General features: G+C 53.1%; 1 protein-coding gene across 9 annotated transcripts in view; it reads left to right on the top strand.

Moving 5' to 3' along the window:
• Positions 1-4,055: 4,055 nt before the first annotated feature.
• EPN2 (epsin 2) overlaps positions 4,056-20,478 on the top strand; it is a 52,688-nt gene continuing 36,265 nt past the window's right edge. For 7 of the 9 annotated variants that reach the window (XM_019981486.2, XM_070773163.1, XM_019981481.2 and 4 more), the window contains exon 1: positions 4,056-4,211. The gene's annotated coding sequence lies outside the window, so the exon portion shown is untranslated. Of the gene's footprint in view, positions 4,212-4,671; positions 4,800-20,478 lie in introns of those variants that run through there. The other 2 variants (XM_070773156.1, XM_070773158.1) reach the window with 2 other exon arrangements.

The raw sequence follows: 20,478 nt of genomic DNA, 5'->3' as shown, positions 1-20,478 counted from the left end.
AAACTCACGTCTATCGAGTCGGTGATGCCATCCAACCATCTCATCCTCTGTCGTCCCCCAGAGCCCCTACTCTCCAACAAGAGAAGCCACCTCAGTGAGAAGCCCGAGCACCACGACAAAGAACCAGCACAGCCAAAACTAAATACATAAATAAATAACATTAAAAAACAATAAAAATAGCCTATCTTGTTTGGAATGTTCACCACTATAGGGGAAAAAACCTGAGGAATAATGGTCAATAAAGACTAGAAATGTTGGGTCACAGATTGAAAATTATATATTAAGCTGATGCTGTTGTTTACTGTTACACTTCATGCCCTAGGGAGGAAATCTGAGGAAGATCATAAAAACTTGTTTCTCAGGCATGATGAGAGCTGTGGAAGAAAGGTGTTATACAAATCTCTACTGAATTACCAGGTTATTGATTAATGTAGAAAATACTGCAAATATTGCTCCTTCCCTAAAAATGAGAAGGAAGCTTCCTTCTGAGCCCTCATGCCCTTTCTCTTATGATTTCTTGTGGTTTCAGTGTTTTGGTTTCTGTCTGTGTTCAGGACTCCTCTGCCCTTTCAGACTTCCAGCCCCTGGAGGGACCAGGGTAGCTTTATCTCTGTGCCCTAATAAGAACCACCGCCCATCTAGGGCTTCTAAATTTCTAAAGCTTTTCCTTCTCTGCTTTCTCATTCTGAACTGAAATGCAATCCCTCAAGGTGGGAGGAATTGCTACCCCCACTTCACAGATGGGGAACCTGAGGGCTGGCCAGCATAGGCTCTGCTTGCTGGACAAATGGATTTGGATCTGGAGTTCAGACCTTGGATGAAGCTCCCTGAGACCTCCTGCGTCTTCACCAGGAGAAGATGCATGCCATCTTCAAGGCACGCCCTCTCTTCCCTGCCTGCAGTGCCTCCCCCTTGAAGCCCTCCCTCCCTAACCCCAGAGACATTCCCATCTGTACAGCCATTTCTTCCTGCTTCTGACCCTCATCACCCTGACTGGCCCCCATCACTCTGCCTCTTTAGGCATTTGAGACTCACCTCCAAACTGTAAGTTGTGTCTGACTCTTTGCAACTCCATGAACTGTAGCCTGCATGGCTCCTCTGTCCATGAGATTCTGCAGGCAAGAATACTGGAGTGGGTAGCCATTCTTTTCCAGGGGATCTTCCTGATCCAGGGATAGAACCCATGTCTCCTGCATTGCCAGGTGAGTTCTTAACCACTGAGCCACAGGGAAGCCCCAGGAAGGCAGATGAGCATGACTGTTCCAGCCTGTGCCCTGGGTCAGCTTGGGCCTTGGGCAGAGTATCTGACTTATCCTGCACCTTCCTCTGTAAGATAGCTTACATGCTGTGGACCCAGGAGAACCTGGCTTTGAATCCCAGCATGGCCGTGCGCTGCCTCTCTTTCCTTATTTTTAAAATGGGAATGGCACTGCTAACCTCAAGGACTCCTCATGGGGATGAACCAAGAGAGGAAGTGCCAGAGTGCACTGGGATTCAAAAGGCGTGAGGAAAGAGAAGTGAGTTTGAGGAACGCAGGAATGTCCCCTCCGACATTGCACAGGGGAGATGGTCTTCCAGCCTTAGGAGGCCCTCCCTACTCTGCAGCTTGGCTTGATCCCGTGAATTGCTCTCCAGCTCACTTCCTGGGCTGTGGTTGGCTTATCATCTCTTTATCTGCATCCAGCTCTCTTTCCTAAATCTCTGTGGCAGTGCAGATTTGCAAGCTGGGTGTAGAAGGGACTGGGTTCTGCAGGCAAATGTTGGCCTGGGTGATCCAGCCCGGCATCTCTCCAAACCTCACTTTTTTCCTGTAAAATTCGAACAATATGAAGGCTCACCTTGAGGTGTCATGGTGAGGTTTGGGGCCAGCGCCATGCCTGGTGGGGGCACGTGGTTGTTTAAATTCATCAACTAAAGTTAAATAAAGACTTAAAACTGCAGCTCCTCGGTTGCACTGGCCACGTTTCAAGTGCTTACGTGTGGACAGGACAGCTAGACTGCAGTCCATCCTCCCAAGGAGTCCTAGTGGCAGCATTGGTCTGTAGAATCTGTGGACAGCACTCCAGCCTGTGCCGGCAACTGCTGCGTGTGGGCACAAGTTCATCTGTAGCTGCAGATTCTTTGGGGGGTGGAGGGCCATGATTTCAGCGAGAGTGCTGCCCTCCTGCAGGCCCAGGAAGGCCCAGCAGAGAGCCGGGGCTCACCAGGAGGGTGCTCCAGGATGGGGGTGGACCGGGTTTAAAATCGGGAGCTCAGGTTCCTGCCTCTGGGGGCAGGCATGCAGGGCTCCATTCACTTTCTGGTAGAGAAGGCATGTGGAGTCTGAAGGCAGGTTGGACAAGCGGTTTCTGGCCTCTAGGACTGCCACTGTTGGACTTTTCAAAAGAATGATGGCTGCATGGCTTTGCAGAGGTGTTAGTGTCTCTCTCTGCTTCTCCCTTCCCCCTCATCACTCCTTCCAGTCTTCCCTCTCCTTTCTTCTCTCCCTCTTATCTTGTGGCCAGAGAAGGGTAGTCTAGATTCCAGCTAGTGAGAACAGAGGGCTGTCATCCCCCATATCCTCTCACACAGGCGGAAGGAATATGGGGCTCGGGGAAGGACAGTGGTTTGCCTTCCATGCCTTTGCCAGTGAGGGCACAGTGGGACTTCTGGACACAGCCCCCCTGAAACCAAAGCTTGGCATACTGTTGAGGTCACCTGGGCCTCCTTGGATCACAGGCTGCGGGAGGGTGCTCTCTGCCAACCCAGGAAGCCCTGATGCATCCCCAGACCCTGCTGTGAGGGGTCTTTGCTGACCCCACTGTGACTGGAGCAAGGTGGGCTTGGGCTCCTCTCCAGGGTCTGGCCCTCCTCCAGCATGGTTCTTAGTACACAGTAGGTGTCTCGTGGGCCCTGGTTGAACCAAAGGGAGGACGTGTTTCCTGTGTGAGAGTGCGAGGCCCTGTGAAGGGGCGAGCCTGCACCGGGGGATCTATAAGCCCCTCACAGGAGGAGGGTGAACCCAGTGCCCCACCTTCTTAGGGTCATAATGTCATTAGCAGTCTAGCAAAGCATCTGCACCATCCTCAGAATAATTTTCAGGTGTGTTTTACTGAAGTAGAATGCATACATTAAAGTGACACATCTGTAGCATACACCAGTGAATTTTCACCAAGGGTAACACTTGTACCCCAGCACCCAGCGCCCCTGCACAACCACCCACCCCCACCATCCGGTTCCACCTCTCGGACTTGGTAATGTTTACAAGCGCACACTGCGAGGGAAAGCGTGTTTGAGCTTTGGCTGGGGGCTCTGGGAGTGTGTGTGTGTGAAGGAGGAGAGGGTGTGTGGACCTGTGGGACATGCCTGAGATATGGGGGGATTTGTGGGGTCTGAGTGAAGGTTGCCGGAGAAGGCAATGGCACCCCACTCCAGTGCTCTTGCCTGGAAAATCCCATGGGCGGAGGAGCCTGGTGGGCTGCAGTCCATGGGGTCGCTAAGAGTCTGACACGACTGAGCGACTTCACTTTCACTTTTCACTTTCATGCATTGGAGAAGGCAATGGCAACCCATTCCAGTGTTCTTGCCTGGAGAATCCCAGGGACGGGGGAGCCTGGTGGGCTGCCGTCTATGGGGTCGCACAGAGTCGGACACGACTGAAGGGACTTAGCAGCAGCAGCAGCAGCAGTGAAGGTTGCCGTGTGCGTGGGTTCGGGGTGAATTTGCCACGGTTTGTGCAGTGGTGTGGGGTCGTTGGCACGCGTGCGTAGGTTTTGGGTGTTGTTTAGAGTATTGGGGCGTGGGCTGTGGGGTGTGGTGGGAAGGCTGGGTAGTCTGCGTGGGGTCGTGGGTATCCGAGGGAGGTCGCGGGGTCAGAGAAAGTGAAGCCTGGGTTGGCTGGGACCCTGGCCCGCGGGCGCGGGGCGGGGCCAGAAGGTAGGGGGCGGGGCCGTGCGGGACTTGGGCCGTGCGGAAGGGCGGGCCCTCGGGGCACGGGGCGGGGCCAGACGGCAGGGGGCGGGGCCTTTCGGGACCTGGGCCGGGCAGAGGGGAGGGGCCGGCGGGCGCGCGCACGCAGCCGGCGCGCCCCCTCCCGGCCGCCATGTTGGCTGGTGTGTGGGTGTCAAACCGAGCTGGAAGCGGCTGTGACTCTTCGGGCTCCAGTCGCTCCCGCCTCCTCAGCTCTACTGGAGGCCGCAGCCGCGCACCCGGGTCGGCCCGGAGGAGCGCAGGTGAGCCGGGGCCTCGGGGCTCGGGGGCCGGAGCGGACCGAGGGCGCGGACCCTGCCCCTCCCCAGAGCGCCCCAAGAGCGCAGCTCCCCCACCACCTCCCGGAGTATACACCCCTCAGTCTCAGTCGGGTCTGTACCTCAGGCCGGATCCCCTCTTACCCAACAGGCCCCGCCCCACGGGCTGGAGCACGGCCCCTCCCCGTCTGGGTCCTCATTCCTCTGCAGGGACCCCCCCCCCCCCACCGCGCCCCACCGCCTTTCCCTCAGGGAGCTCTTCCTTTGGTATCCTCGGAGCCCCGGGCTTCCCGCGCCCTCCGCAGCTCCGGGAGCCCGTCCAGGCCTCGCCGTCCACCTTTCCGCTGGACCCACCCTGCCCCTCCTCCCCGGGCGGGGCGCCCCCGCCCTCGTCCAGGTGCCGGCCGCCCCCCTTTGGGCTGCCGCGGGCCCCCTCCCCTCCGCAGGGACCCGGCTCGCCCTTCCTACCTCACGGCACAGCGGGGACGGGGGCGGCGGAGCCAGGCTCCAGCTGCCTTTTGTTCCGCGTGGGATGGAGAGACCCCGCCCCGCGGTCCTGCCGGGCTGGTCGAGGTGGGTGAAGGGGTGCGTGGAGCCGCCTCTTCCAGAGGACCCTTCGTCTCTCTCCCCGTGGGGCGGCTCCCGGGAGCCTAGCGCCTTGGGAGAGGCCAGCCCTTCCGAGAGGAGTCCGTGCCAACAGGTTTTTGTTTGCAACCTGGAGTTGGCCCGGTGGCTTTGCCGCGGGGAGAGGGGAGGACAGCTCGCTGTCCCCAGAAATCCCGGCAGGGGCCTGTGGAAACCCATTTCGCCGCCCATGGGCTCCGTCTGGGGCCCTTCGCCCTTTAGCTGCCCTGGGGACGCGTCGGAGCCTGTGCTGGAAAGAGGATGGGTTTATCCACCTTGAGGGTTCAGATGGGGAAACTGAGGCCCAGGGAGAGGCACTGGGTCATGCGGTGATGCAGCGTCGGTGCCGGAACTAGAAGCTTGGGCTCTCTGGGATATTTTAGAATTTTTTTTTTAGAGAGATGTTCAGGGTTATCCCTCTTCTCTTTTTAACATTCACTAAGAACTTGAACAGAAAAAGGTGAGAAGTAGTTGTTCCTTTCCACCTCCAGGAGGAGCTTAAAATGATTGAAAAAGGTGAATTTTAATTTTTAATTGTCTTTGTCCTCTTCCAATTATGTAAGATAATGAAGATTTGGCAGAAAACTTGTGCATCTTGTAGCTCTATCTACGGATGTTAGGTGCTAACAGATCGTATGCTGAATCCTGCTCAGCAGGGATTGAATTTGCACTGATAATTAAGTTTTCATCTGTATTTACATTAACATCCAAAGGGCCTACAGGTTGTTCCTGAGTGGTGCTCATTCCAGCAATTGTGTTTGCTGGACAGGTGATTGTGTCAGAGTCTGCCAAGATCTCATTTCTTATTTATCTGAATTAAAAAAAAATCTGTACTGTATTTTTACATTTTGAAAGCTCTTTTGCTTCTTTAGTTTTAATATTGCGTCAGTCATCCTTACCAGTCTTGCTGAGTTCTTCTTTTGGAAGCACTGGATGAGTTGCATGCATGCTCAGTTGCTCACTTGTTTCCAGCCCTTTGTGACCCCATGGACCCCTTTGCTCCTCTGTCCATGGAGTTTTCCAGGCAAGAATACTGGAGTGGGTTGCCATTTCCTTCTCCAGGGGATTTTCCCGACCCAGGTATTGAACCTGGGTCTCCTGCACTGGCAGGCAGATTCTTTAACACTGAGCCACCAGGGAAGCCCACTGGATGAGTTGTTGTTCAGTTGCTAAGTCGTGTCCTACGTTTTTCGACCCCATGGACTACAGCAGGCCAGGCTGTCCTCCACTGTCCTGGAGGAGTTACTGGCTGTTGAAGAGTTTGGTAAAGTGCTGATTAGAGTGAGGCACGATCCAGGACTGCATCCCACCAGCCCCCCGGCCAGGAGCGTGTTTGGGTTGTGCTGTGGGGTGTACTGATCTCGGTTTACACAGGCTTCTTGCCTCCCTGTGCCTGGTGGATGGGGTGCTCTGGGGAGACCTCTCTTCCAGCAGGGTGTGTGACTCCAAGCATGTGCCTGGGGTGTGAAGAAATGTAAGACTCGCGTGATGAAAGCTAGCATGGTGTGTACAGTCTTGAAAACTGCCCCATCCTCTATGGAAATCCTCTCTAGAAATGCAGGTGACTCTCTGTGTAACTGTCTTCCATGACAAGACATGGGTTTCCTGAGTGTTTGGATTCTGATAAGAGCCCTGCAAAAGTAGTTGAGAATTGCTTGTGTCGCTGATTTATTTTATTTTTTTTTAATATTTATTTGGCTACACCAGGTGTTAGTTATGGCATGCGGGATCTAGTTCCCTGACCAGGGATCGAACCCAGGCCCCCTGCATTGGGAGTGTGGAGTCTTAGCAACTGGACCACTAGGGAAGTCTCTGATTTATTTCAATGGCTTGACTTTTCCCGAACCTAAGGAGTGGGCATTTATAATAATAATAATAATTGTTTCAGTTTTATTAGGAAGAGTAGCAGCATTTACTTCTTTGTGGCCTGAAGTGCTGAAGGATTTTTACGCACAGGGCTGCTGTTTTCACTTTCTAGGGAAGCGCCTTTTAAGTTTTCAAAGCTCTCTGGCAGCTGTTCTCCCCCTTCCCCAGAACCTTCCTGGTGAATTGGTGGGTGTGGAGAACTGTGGCTGTTGTTTCATGGCTGAGGATCTGTTGACCCTGAGCCTTGGAGAAATCAAAGGGCTTGGATTTGGGAGATTGAGAATCTGTTGTTTCATGGCTGAGGATCTATTGACTCTGAGCCTTGGAGAAATCAAAGGGCTTGGATTTGGGAGATTGAGGTTGGGGAGGATGTGAGGAATTATCTAGTCCTACCCTGCTTTTGTTTGCTGGGCTCTCAGTTCAAGCGTTCTACTTAAACAGGCCTTCCGGGATTTCCCTGGTGCTGTTGTGGTTGAGAACCCGCTTTGCAAGGCAGAGGATGTGGGGTTGATCCCTGGTCGGTGAACTAAGGTCCCACGTGCTGCAGAGCAACTTAGCCCATGAGCCACAACTGAGACCCGATGCAGCCAAATAATATATTTAAAAAAAGAACAAAGATTTTCGTTCAGTGTAGCATGAAATGTGAATAAGGAGTCCTGGGCGGTGGGCAGCAGGGAACAAGCTTACCCATCCCCACTGCAGGATCCATGGTTCTGTCTTGCTCTTGCCAGAACTGCTGCTGTTGGTCCAGTAGTCCTGTGCCAGTCAAGTGGGTGTTATCCCCCTTCTACAGGTGAGGAAACTGAGGCCCAAGAGCGTAAGTCTTGTGCTCAAGGTCATGCAGCCGGTAGGTGATGGGGCTGAATTTAGACAGGTGTGTTGACTCCCCAGATGTTCTGATGCCTTAATATCATCTGAGAAACTGAGTCCTGGGGTGAAGAGACTTGTTCTAAACCCAGCTGTGAGTTGGTGGAGGACTGAATACCACGGGGTGACCTGATTATCAGGATTGCTGAGGTGGGAGAGTACGTTTGGCTTTGCCAGATGCATTGTGAAATGTCTGTTTGTCTCCATCTGTTGAGTTTTTGAAAATTGACAAGCTTTCTGATAAGTTCCTTAATGGAATTTTCTTTGGTCTTAATTAAGTTTGTTCAAGGTGTCTAAAAATAGACGCTTGAAAAGCAAACACAGTGAAGTAAGTGTCCATGCAGCTGAGAGGGTGTGTTGAGTAGCCTCTATCCACTGGCTTGTTTGACCGCACCTACCTTCTAGATTCTTGATGGCTTGAAATGCAAAGTTGTTCCAGCAGACTCTTGTTGAACATAATTCCCCTCTGTCTTCACATCCACATACAACACAGGGGTTGCCACCCTATCGCGAGTAGAAAAACAGGCCCAGAGAGATTAAGTAACCTTTGAGGAGCTAACCCAGCCAGGAGTCAAACCCAGGCCTGTGTGGTTCCTAAAGCTGGGTGCTTCCTACTCCACCAGCCCCTGCAGAACACCCCACATGATGAGTGCTCATTTCTGTTATAGGACACACTTGTAACCTGAAAACCACCACATTTATTTAGAGGGCTGGGAATTGTGAGCAAGGAGATGTGTGTCTTTTTCTGACTTTAGTGTCTGTGAAGAAATTGAGGTTTGAATGGACTGTTTGAACTGATAGAGGCTGAATTTTGGCTTCGGATTTAGAGAATGGCCTGGCTCTTTTGAGCAGATCCTCAGCACTGTGACAATCCCCTGCGTGCATGGGATTCCTTCTGGTGACTCAGCGCGGCGCACCCAGGTGCTGGGGCTGCGTTGTGCCTTCCTGTGGGCCCTGATCTGGGTGGAGCGTGCCAGCCCTCTGGAGACAGAGCAGGCAGCCGTGTCCCTTACCTGGTTGAAGTGGTGGTTGGAACTGTGCACAGAGGCTGTCAGGGAACGGACCCCGTCCGCTTCCTGGCACATGGATCGTGAATGGGGTCAGGAGAATCAGGCTCGGCTTGAGTGGTGACTGCCCATTCAGGCTCAAGCATGATATGGGTTTAAAAGCATCTATAATTCATCACTTCTGAGTGCAGGCTTCATCCTTCCTGTCACTCCCCCTTCTTAAGGAAGAGTAAGCTTCACAGAACAGGGCTCCGTAGCTGAGGACACCAAATGGCACAGGCAGTTTGGCTACAGAGGCCATGCGACAGCTTTGGAATCAGGTGTGGGTACAGATTGGCCTCCTGGCTGGATGGATTTGGGCACTTTAATCACTGAGCTTTGCTTTCCTTGTCTCTGAAGAGGCCAGTAATAACCACTGCAGATAGAAGAGTGGTCTTCCTCAGCCACTGGTGCATATTAGCATCGCTCAGAGGGCGGGGCGGGTCCTGCCCCCAGAGTTTCTGACCCAGTAGATTTGGAGTGAGGCCTGAAAATGGGCTTTTTCAGCCAGTTACTAGGTGTTCTCTGATGCTGCTTGTTCTGGGGCCAGATTGGAAATGCAGGCCCACAGGACAGACGGGAAGGCCAGTGAGGAGTCTGCCCTGGCTGGCTGTGCCGGAGAGTCACCAGCAGCAGGTCCTTGCTGCCTCCCAAGTGCTCTGAGTGAGATGGTGGCCTGACGCTTGGGAAGGGAATTTGGTTTCTCAAAGTGATGTTTTCATTTGTTCTTACGTGATTATAATTTGACCTGTGGTCACAGCACGATGACTCTGTGGGTTAGTCAGGATGTTGTCCGTAAACGAAGGGAACGTAAACGTCAGTGCTGTTCGAAGAGGCAGTTTAAGTCCAGAATCCTGTTTGAAAAGCTGGTTCTTCATTCCCACACGTCAAGCAAGATGTTCGCTGTCAAGGCTCTTGAGAAATGCAGCTGAGAAAGGGCAGGGGGCGTGGCATTGGACAGGAGCAAACTCCCACCGGGCTGTTGGGGGTGGCCTCTGGTGTTAATGGAAGTTGCTCCTCCCTCCAGCAGTTCAGAGTGATTTCATAGTCTTTGGTGTTTACAGTTGGGAAGGAAAATTTTTTTGTCTCCAGTAGTAATGATCAGCTTGTCCGTCAAAACCAGACACGTGGGTGTGTGTGAGCCCTGCCGATCTTTGAGTGTCTCCTTTGTGCCTGGCCCCGTGTGACTCCTTCAGGAGTCCCTCCACAGGGCGCAGGGATCCTCCAAGACCCGTCACTACTTCTCCTTTCGCCTGTGCAGAAACTAAGTCTCAGAGGGGCTCAGCAGCTGACCTCAGGCCACACAGCCAGTCATTGCCCAGCTGAACACTGCTGCCACCGTGTCAGATTGAAAACCACAGTGTCTCAGTGGCCTTGCCCTGCAGCCGTCGCAGGTGTGCCCACTGCCTCAGCGTGCCTCACAGCAGCCCGGGGGCAGGCGCTTCACAGGGGAGCAGAGCTGGGGCTTGGAGGGGTTGGGCATGCTCATGGGCACCCACCCGCTGCTGGCAGGACCTGAATCCTCCCCTCACTGCCAAGAGGTGCAGAAGTCAATTCTGAGACCCAGAGCTGCCTGGGTGTGTAGAGCAGGAACCTGGGGGGAGCCTGGCTGGAGCGGTGGGAGGAAGTCTGTGTGGCTGGTAATTGGTTTTGTGCTCATAAAGCTGTGCTAAAGTAATCGCCCAAATTGCCCTTGGAGAGAAGGGGCTTTTTTTTTTTTTGACTCTGTGATCCTGAAACTGCACATTTGTTCTGTAAACATAGCACATGGGAGTTTAGGACTAAAAAATGGTCTGGTAATGCATACCGAAAAACTTGGTAGTTTTAAAATGTTGCATATAAATAAAAATATGATGCTTCACCTTCCTCAGTAGGCAGTTCACATATGCCTTCTAGCACATGGGTCATTTTTCTGGTCCTACTTCCCATGGGTGAGGAGGCTGGGGTGTGATCACTTTCCCAAGGTTTGAAAACTGCCCGAAGCTCCCAAGCCAAGGGGTGATAAACAGCTATGTGTCAGTACCTGCCCTGTGCTCTTGGGAGGCCCTGGAGGTTTGGACTCCAGTTGGTTGTTTTGTAAACTCTCTAAGACTCTGGGGTGAATACATCCTGAGAGCTAAAGGTTGCTAGCTAGAGTCTGTCCCCTTCTCTATGTCTGCCTACCCCAAGGTTGTGGCAATCAAGGAATGATGATGGGCTGAAAAGTTCACATTTTTACTTGAAAGTATGTCCTCCCTGAGTGCCTGTTTGATACCCAGAGCTGCCATGGGGTATACTGGGAAATTAATGATCAGAGAAATAGCTTTTAGGCCACTTTCTGAGAGGCAGTCGGTTGAGGCAGAAATATGGGTGTCAAGTCAGGGCGGTTCCATGACCATAGGGCCAATATCTGAGGGCAGCCTGCCGGAGTGCCGCACAGGGTCTCTGAGGTCAGAGCTGGGTGTTTGTGAGAAGCCATGGCTCCGCCACCACTAAAGAAAACTGTTAGTGAGGCAGAAGCTGGTTTGTTGAGTTGTGATTTTGATTCTTGGTCAGGAAATGAAGAGTGGAGAAAAGTCTGGAAGAGTCAGGGAGAGGACAGGATCACAGCTGGACGTGGCTGGACAGGGAGCCAGAAGGCAGAAGGGGGGCAGGTGCCTGGCGGGGGTGTGGCGTGTGTGTGGAGGAGGCTATGGAAGCAGCCCTGCTGGGCAGATGCCTCCTGAGAGCAGGGAGCACTGGGTGGCCACTGGCTCCAGTGGGGCTGCGGCCTTGGGGTTCCAGTGTTGGGGGCGCCCTCTGGCAGGGCCTGCAGTGTGGCTTAGTTCCTGTGGGTGAGGGCCTGGCCAGGCTGCCTTCACTGGACTGGATGGGTCCTAGTTCCAGAGCCAGCCCCAGGGTGTGTGTCAGGATGAAGAGGCCGGAGTCCTGCTCTGTGGAGGGGGCTCCTTGGGGCCTTCTTGCTGCCTAGGAAGGTGGCTGTCAATGCCCTTGGAGCCTGCAGTTCGTATTGTTGGCTGCACCTGCAGGTCACGTGGCCTGAAAGCTTTTCAGAATGCCTGTAATGGGGCTGCACCCCAGACCGTGGTGAGGGAGCCAGTCATGTTTTCAGAAGTGCTTTAGAGCACTCTGATTGTGTGTGTGGGCTGCGAGGCTGGAGCCAGAGGGAGCCGGAAGCCTTTGCAGTCACGAGGTGTGGGGTGCTGGGACCCTGAGCTCCTGTCAGCTGCTGTGGATGGTTTGGGAGGGAGAGAGGGGAGGGGGCAGGTTAGGGGAGTTGTGCCAGAGGAGGACGGTTGGGTGACCACCTGGCTGCAGAGGTTTGCCTTTCAGTCACCCCGGGGAAAGCGGGCTGGGTTAGCGGAGTCAGCAAGGTGAGAGCAGGAGAAGAGACTCTAGTGCAGCAGAAGAGACTCTGGCCCAGCTGTTTGGTGACCTCCTTCAGCCTGGCTCTCAGCCACGTCAGTGCAACTGACACCGCCGGGCCAGCCTGGAAGCCAGGTTCCTTCCTGCATCCCTAACTGTGATGACCACAGCAGACACTGCTTGTAAAATGTAGAACTACACTTCTGAAAAGTAATTAGAGTAGCCTGGAGAATCCCAGGGATGGGGGAGCCAGTGGGCTGCCATCTGTGGGGTCGCACAAAGTTGGACCCGACTGAAGCGACTTAGCAGCAGCAGCAGCAGCTGTAATTTAGAACTCCTTATTTAGGTAGATGCACTTTATTGATTAAAGGTCAGAAATAAGGTTTTACCTGGTGTATTTAACACATACCACAATATCATCATTTATGGTATTTCCAGAAAAAAGTAGTTTTCAGTCCAGTTTATTCAGTTTTTAATGTTTACTGAACACACGTGTTATACACTGTAGGTTAGGAATACATACATGATAAGATGTAAGTTCCTAGGAGGGAAAGATTAGGAGGTTGTGATTAATATATACACACCACTATATATAAAATAGGGCTTCCCAGGTGGCACAGTGGTAAAGAATATGCCATCAATGCAGGAGATGCAAGAGACGTGGGTTTAATCCTTGGGTCCGGAAGATCCCCTGGAGTAGGAAATGGCAACCTGCTCCAGTATTCTCGCTTGGAAAATTCTATGGACAGAGGAACCTGGCAGGCTACAGTACAGTCCGTGGGGTTGCAAAGAATTAGACACAACTGATCATGCACACACACACAAATATATATATATATATATATGTACACACACACACACATACATAAAATAGATAGCCAACAAGGACCTACTGTATAGAACAGGGAACAATACTCAGTATTTTGTAGTAACCTATAAGGGAGAATAATCTTCAAAAGTATACACACACACTATTGAGTCACTGTGCTGTGTATCTGAAATTAACACTGTGTTGTGAATCAGTGTTGTAAATATTCTAGTTTAAAAACAAAGGATGTAAATTCCTGCCTTTAAGCAGCTGATGATCTGCGGAGAGCGGCTCCTGACGTGGGACAGGTAGTGTCAACTCCGAGAGAGAGACGTTAGAAAGTGTGGGCAGATGCTGAGAACGAACTTGGGTGTCAGAGAGGAGATGGTACGTAAGCAGAATCTTGAAGGAAAAGTGGGAGTTCTGAGGGGCAGAGGACCCCAAGCAGCAGGAACAGGCCACGAGGAGCCGTGGGTGAGATGTCAGGCTCCCTGAGCCGGGAGGGTGTGGAGGAGGCAGGCCGGGGCGTGCGCGGAGGCCCCCATCAGCCTGGAGTCCACCCTGGTTCTCATATGGCTTTGGTGGCAGGGGGCACCCGGTGCTCCCCCTGACCTCTGATCTGAGCAGCTCTGGTCCCTCTGAGCGTGGGGAGCTGGAAAGAGCTCCTGTGAGAAGAGGTCCTCTGCTGTTTGAGACAGACTGAAGTGATGTCACTGCTGTGGTGTGTGGGCATACCCTGGGGTGACTGGGAGCGGGTGCTGGAGGCTTCCCTGGGAACCTGGAATGCCCACACTCCTTTCTTTTGTCGCAGAAGGTGGGGCTGGAGGGGGCTCTCGGCTGCCCCTCCTCTCTGCGAAGCTGGTTCCTTGGGTCCAGGCGGGGCGGGGCAGTGCTCCTGCCTAGTGAGCAGGTCCCTGGGGAGAGGACTCCTGACAGCCAAGCGGCTATGTTCTCTAGAACCCATGGAGCCCTGTGTGACGACATTGTTGGGGCGAGGGGTCGAGCCCTTAGCTCAGGGCATGTGTGAGCAGCTGCCGTGTGCCAGACTTGGACCTGGGCACCCCCCACGTGCACCAGGCAGAAGTGGTCCGTGGGTCCCATCCAGCCCGCCGGTACTTTTCGTTTGGGTTGTTGGTGCCTCGTTTTCAAGATTGAACTTGGTTGCTGTATTGGTTTCCTATGGCTGCTGTAACAAATTACCACCCACGCATGGCTTAAAGCAACAGGGTTCTGCAAGTCTAGTCCATGTGGCTCTTTGGGTGTAGGCAGGGCTGGCTCTTCTGGAGGCTCTGAGGAGCTCTGTCCCCTGCCTTCTCCAGCGCCTTGCCTCGAGGTCCCTCCTCTTCAGAGCCAGCAGCTATAGTCCCGTCCCTCTCCCACTGTGCCCTCTGATACGGCTTGCCTGCCCCCACTAGTACTTTAAGGTCCTTTGTGGTTACATGGAGCCCCCTGGATAATCCAGGGTCCTCTTCCCTATTTTAAGGTCATCTGATTAGAGACCTTAATCGCATCTGCTGCTGTAATTCCCCTTTGCCATCCATCCAGGATTAGGATGAGGGCATCTTTGGGAGGCCATTATTCGGTCTACCCCAGATGCCAACATGAAAATCAGGAGATCTTACATAGCAATCCAGACTTGCGGCTTCATTGACAAATCAGAACACTTGGCAGCCGGGGCCTGCCCCGTTGCCTGGCAACCCTGGGTCAGTGCCAGGGTCGGCGCCATCTCTGGGTGAGGTTGCGTGCTCCAGCTCCTCACAGCCCCCACCCCTCCCGTGGTGTCCACTCACCTCCCTTTGTGGCCTGGGCCCTGCTCTGGGGACTCACAGCCTTCCACGGAGTCCTGTGGTGGCAGGTGCCTGCTCAGGATGGTGGAGCTTCCTGCCTCCGTCTTCTGTGTCCCTATGAGACCCCCCTCCCCCACCTCCAGATCTCTGTCCTCTCCATGCCTCCCTGCTGACCCAGGCTCCATGCTCCAGAGCCTTTCTGGTGCTCTTCTTGGTGGTGGTGCTTTTTTTTTTTTTTTTTTTTTACCATAACTCCTTGTCTCCTGTCCCTTCTTTCCATCCTGGTACCTTCCATCTTACATCTTGCATTGGCGTCTGTGAGAAGCAAGTCTTTCTAGTACACCGTTAGAGCAGTGCCCATTGAGTCAGGACCACACAGCAGTGTTTTGTTGAACACCTGCTGTGTGCTACATGCTCCCCTAGACTCTGGGAATGCGACAGGGGTGGGTGGAGGGAGATACCTGCCTTGCCTCCCCTGCACACCTAGTTCTGGAAGAGGGAGCAGGGACAGGTGAGCTGGCAGTTAGTTGCAGCATCAGCTCCTCCTGCCTCTCGGGAGGGAGGCTCTGGCAGCGTCCTGTTCCTGGACCCTAGCCCAGAGGTGAGCTCCGTCTGGTGTGCTGGGGCTCTGGAAGAGGCACTTGGGTGACTGATCCCCATATTTGCAGACATTGCCGGGACTCCAGCTGATGGCTGAATTTGGGACAGGCATTTTGGAGGGCCCTTAGTTAGCATTAGCAGCGTGAGAGACCAGGCCAGACACCTCTGTGCGCTGCTGCCCGGTGGCCTGGCCTGGGACTCTGGTTATTTTCGAGGAGCCCTTTGTATGGCTGCTTGTGGCCAGGTCTGCCTCCAGGTGACCCTGTGCTCTGGGGCTCAGGTGGAGGACACCTGGTTGAGCCCCTGGAATTTGACAGCTTAGAGGCATCTAGTTCTTTTATCTACACAGAATACTATCCAGCAGGTCAGAGATCTTTGGAAACTTGCTTGAAAACAGAGTAAGACTTATCATTATGGAGGGTTTCCAGCTTATAAAAATAGAATAGTTCAGCTTGACTGTTTTAATCTAGGCTCTTCTCCCTCCCCTGCCAGATTATTTCAAACCAAATCTGAGACTTGACTTTGTTGATAAGTGCTTCAATGTGTATTGCTCACAGATGTGGACTCTTTGGGAACTTATTTTTAAATAAGGACTGACCACCAGCGGTCCTAATTCTGAAGTTCATACTCTCTGGGTTCAAAGCTGGGTTTTTTCAGTGGTAGCATAACAGTCATCTTTATACAAAATCTTGATGTGGGTTAAATTTTATTAGCACTTCTATTAAGGCAAAACAATGAGAGTTCAGCTATCTTAATTATTATTATTTTTTTTATAAAATGACATAAAATTTACCATGGACCTGAGTTTGAGCAAACTCTGGGAGATAGTGAAGGACAGGGAAGCCTGGCATGCTGCAGTCCATGGAATCACAAAGAGCTGGACACAACTGAACAACTGCTGCTGCTGCTAAGTCACTTCAGTCGTGTCCAACTCTGTGTGACCCCATAGACAGCAGCCTACTAGGCTCCCCCATCCCTGGGATTCTCCAGGCAAGAACACTGGAGTGGGTTGCCATTTCCTTCTTCAATGCATGAAAGTGAAAAGTGAAGGTGAAGTAGCTCAGTCGTCCAACTCTCAGCGACCCCATGGACTGCAGCCTACCAGGCTCCTCCATCCATGGGATTCTCCAGGCAAGAGTACTGGAGTGGGGTGCCATTGCCTTCTCCGAACTGAACGACAGCAGCAACCATTTTAAAGTGTAAGTACTCAGCGGCATTCATCACATTCATGGTGTTGTACAGTCTCACCTCTTTCTGGTTCCCAAGCTGGTCTCATCACACCCTGAGGAGACCTGCACCCATCAGCAGCCGCTGCTCCCCTCCCCACCCCGGCATCCATGGATTTGCCTGTGCTGGGCAGTTGACATGAATGGAACCATGTGGCCCACGGCCTTCTGTGACTGGTTTCTTCCCGTTGGCATCCTGTCTTCCAGAGTCACCCCCATGGTCGAGTGTCAGTGCTTCATGCCTTTTATGGCTGAATGATATTCCGTCATGTGGACAGACCACAATTTGTTCATCTGTTGATGGACACTTGGTTTGTTTCCACTTTGGCAGCTGTGAGTAGTTGCCGCTTTAACTTGTCAATGCTTAATTTGAAACGTGGTGATATGGTGTGTGGATCAAAAAGAAAATGTCACCTGTGAGGGAGCAGGAAGGTGCCTTACTCTTGGCTCCATTGGTTTTTACACACACATTTAAAGATGCTCGCTGCTGAGTGGGACACACGTACTACAGAAGCGCACTGTGCAGAGCATCCCCCTCAGGGCACCCAGGCCCACATGGCTGCTGTCTGCCTCTGGGGGCCATGAGGCCCTCCCAGCAGGCTGCTGACCAAGGACAGGCCCTGCCCTTCCCAACCTGAACAGCCACAGCCATGGGTCTGGGGGTGGATGGTGGCGAGGGGATGATCTCTCATATTCTCTTGGAGCCATCAGTACACGGGTGGATGCCTTTCCTTGCTTTCCCCAGTGAGACGGTCAGAGTCAGTTCCCTTGTGGCTTCATGACTGCATGCTGAGTTCAGGATGGCTGGTTAGATACATGGCTGTCAGCTGGACCATGAAATTATTCGGGAGCATGGCGTAGATGTGGGCGTTGATTTCTGGTAGGAGTTTATTTCCAGTGAAGAGTCAGTGGCAGCCCAACTGCTGACTGTAGGTCAAGGGCTGCCATGGGGATGCAGAGCGGCCCTTGTCCACTTCATAGGGGTCTGGTCCTGGTGTTGGGAGCACGTTTCATCTATGTCATGCTGTGTGTCCCCTTATGAGGACATGAGGGTGGGGTTCATCTCAGGCCCCAGGACAAGGAGAAGCTTCTTCTGTGACTCTGTTCTGTTTTGTCTGTAGACAGTGTGAGTCATCTTTGCTTTGGCCACCAGGAAGCTCAGCTCAGAGCCAGTCTCTTGTCCTACCTCTGGTGTGGTCTGCACTTGGGTTCTAACCTTGCTTTCTGGCCCTGCTTTTTTTTCCTCCCCCTTCCGTTTCCCTGTTGCCTGGGTTTCTTCATTCACTTGCCATTCGCCGTGTCTCCTGGCTTCCTCTGAGCCAGTGATTCTCAAATGCTGTGCCCCCATCACCTTTGGTTCTAATTTTTCTGGGTGGGGCTTGAGCATAAGTAAGTTCCTGAAGCTTGCCAGAGATCCCAGCACAGATCCCCCTCACAGGCGGGGGTTGTGAGCCACTGCTGTTGGCCATTTCCCTTCTTTTTAGCGACAAGGTAGGAAACATAGGCCTCCATAGGAAGGATGGAGTTGGGGAGGACAGCCGATGCAAAGGTGGCCTGAGCTCAGAGAAGCAGCAGGTGGATCATGTAGCTCCTGGTGGCCTTCTTGCTGGTGGAACCAGCAGGAGCTCTCCTTGGCCAGCCTGCAGAGGCCTCACCTCCTGGACAGACCGGGGATGAGTGGCTGTAGAGTTTGCTCTGAGGGCTTTGGGCCTGCCTGATGGGAGCGCGGCTGTGTGACAACGTCCCCGGGCTGTCCAGGACCCGAGCCTGTGTGTGGGGCCCAGTCAGGCTGCCATTTGCTATGGAATGCAGTTCTAGAGAAGACCAGTGGATAAGAAGGCATTCATAACCGGGTCTTTGCAACTCATCTGACCCTGCCTGTGTGTTAAAGGAGCACTCTCCCTGCTCTAATTGAGAGAAGGAATAAATTATGACTGAAAATATGTTCCTTCTTGATTTAAAAAAAATTTATTTATTGGCAGGAGAGTAAAGTAAGTAGCGTAAGAAATCACCGTGTAACCGGACTGCAAGGTGTTAGGTAGATGTTAATATTTGATGAAAGAGAAACAAATGTTTTCTTTAAACAACAAAACCAAACCCTTTATTATTTCTTCCCTCTCTCTCCCTCTTCTCAGGTTTTTTTCATTAGGTTCTTTTGACTTTGAGCAAGAACCTTGGTAACTTTTTCCCCTCTTCACCGTCTGATTATCCGTAGTTTTTCCAAAAACTAAAGCTAGCTCTGATAAAACATACACGCTGACCGAGCATCTTCAGGCTGGTTCTTCTCCGTGCTACGTCTCTGGGGAATGTTGATGATGCCTGTCTTAATGGTAATGAAAGAAAATGTGGGAAGTTCATGAAAGTAGGAAGGGCCAAGCTGGCACTAGCCTTGTCACTGTCACTGCGGTTAATGTTTTGGTGTATTTTCTCTAAGTTGTTTGTTTAGTGCCCAGGGGTCTTTGTGGCCTGTGTGGCCATCGCAGGCTGGCACAGAGCTCTCCCTCAGTGGCTGAGCTGGGAAGAGCTCAGCTGCCTCCTGTGGTTTGTCCCCCGCTTCCTTGCTGTGGGTACGGGGTCTTGTGGCTGAGAGCACTGCTGGGGGCGAGGCTGCGGAGTGAGGGGCTTATTCAGCAGTTGGATGTGGAGGAGGAGGAGGAGACCCTGACAGGGAGGCTGTAGCGGGTGCTGGGACGGGGCGTGTAGGCAGGGTGGCCTGCAGGGAGGCAGACTTTGGGGCTGAACAGTGGAGCAGAAGACTGCTGGCTCTGCGAGCCTCAGAGACTGTGGAGCGGGCGGCGCCCCCCCGGGCAGAGTCAGCTGTGACTTTCGGGGCTCAGGTTGCCCTTTACCATGTAGTACAGGGGGTGGCATTCTCCCAGGGCCAGGTGCCTGGGTGCTGGATCTTCGAAACCTTCCCCTCTGGGCTGGAGTGGCGTCCGGCCTGTCATCCTGGGTTTCTGAAGAAACCTCCTCCCTCACTGAGGTCAGGTTGGTTTATGATGAGGTGGTCGTGGGTGGTTTATGCCTCTCCTTTCTGGAGGCTATAGAAGAGAAGGCAGGCCCCAGAAGAGAAAGCAGGCCGTTCTTCAGGAACATCTTTGCTTGGGGCTAACCAGCTCCCTCTGTTCCAGTCCAGGCTGTGGGTTCACAGGTCACTTTGGGGTGACCCACGACACGTCAGTGCTGAGTGAGTTCCCTCTGGGGCCCTTGGTGTGGATGTGCTTGTGCCTAGCCTGAGCCTCTGTGAGCAGCTCTGTCATGCTGGGGAGGGGTCCCCACTTCCCTGCCTGCCTGGCTGGTTACAGGCACCTCCGGGAAGGAGGTGCTGGCCTCCCCTGAGCCTGTGCGTCCTGTGATGGCGGTGGGCCTGGTGTGTATTGGGGGGGTGTTCGGGGGTCTGCATCAGTGATGTGTGGCGTTGCTCTGCTAGCCACTGGATGGTGAAGAAATCCATGTGGTAGACCCCTAAAGGCCGTTGGGAGGAAAGAAAAAGAAATTGGGTTAAAACTAGGAGGAGGGGAACAAATATTGTCTTCTTTAAAAGGAAGAAACTTCATTGGCACACTGCTTCTGAATCAAGCTCTCAGAAATAAAAGATGTTTAAAAACCTGTGCCATGAGGCTCACAGGATGTAACCTGGAATCCTTCCCCCAAGGCCTCCCGCCTTGCAGGTGGTGATGTGGAAGGGGCCAAGCACAGTGCCCGATGAACTGGCGACTTCTGAGCATCCAGTCACTTGAGAGAGAAAGTCCCAGGCCAGTGCAGCTGGCCTCTGAGGGCCTGTCCGTCTCCCCGCAGCTCCACGTCTCTCTGTGTCTCACTGAGGCCAGGGGAGGGCCCGGCAGGAGGGTCCAGTTTTGTTGCTGGCCTGCAGGGCGGCCCCAAGTGGCCCTCTCTGTGCCTGCTTTCCTTCTTGTTAAGGCTGTATGGGTATACCACGTTTTGTTCATCTGTGAAGGGAAGCTCTTCTCACTGGCTGGCTTTTAGGAGCGATGTTGCTGTGAACTCCAGGGCCACGTGCGTGCTTGGGCACCTCATCCTTTCTCTTTGGCGGAGACACAGGCCTCCACCGCCCCCCCCCAC

This window comes from Bos indicus, chromosome 19, assembly GCF_029378745.1.
Source record: "Bos indicus isolate NIAB-ARS_2022 breed Sahiwal x Tharparkar chromosome 19, NIAB-ARS_B.indTharparkar_mat_pri_1.0, whole genome shotgun sequence".
Classification (NCBI taxonomy): domain Eukaryota; kingdom Metazoa; phylum Chordata; class Mammalia; order Artiodactyla; family Bovidae; genus Bos; species Bos indicus.
Note: the sequence above shows the minus strand (reverse complement) of the source record. Positions and strands in the feature narration are given on the sequence as shown.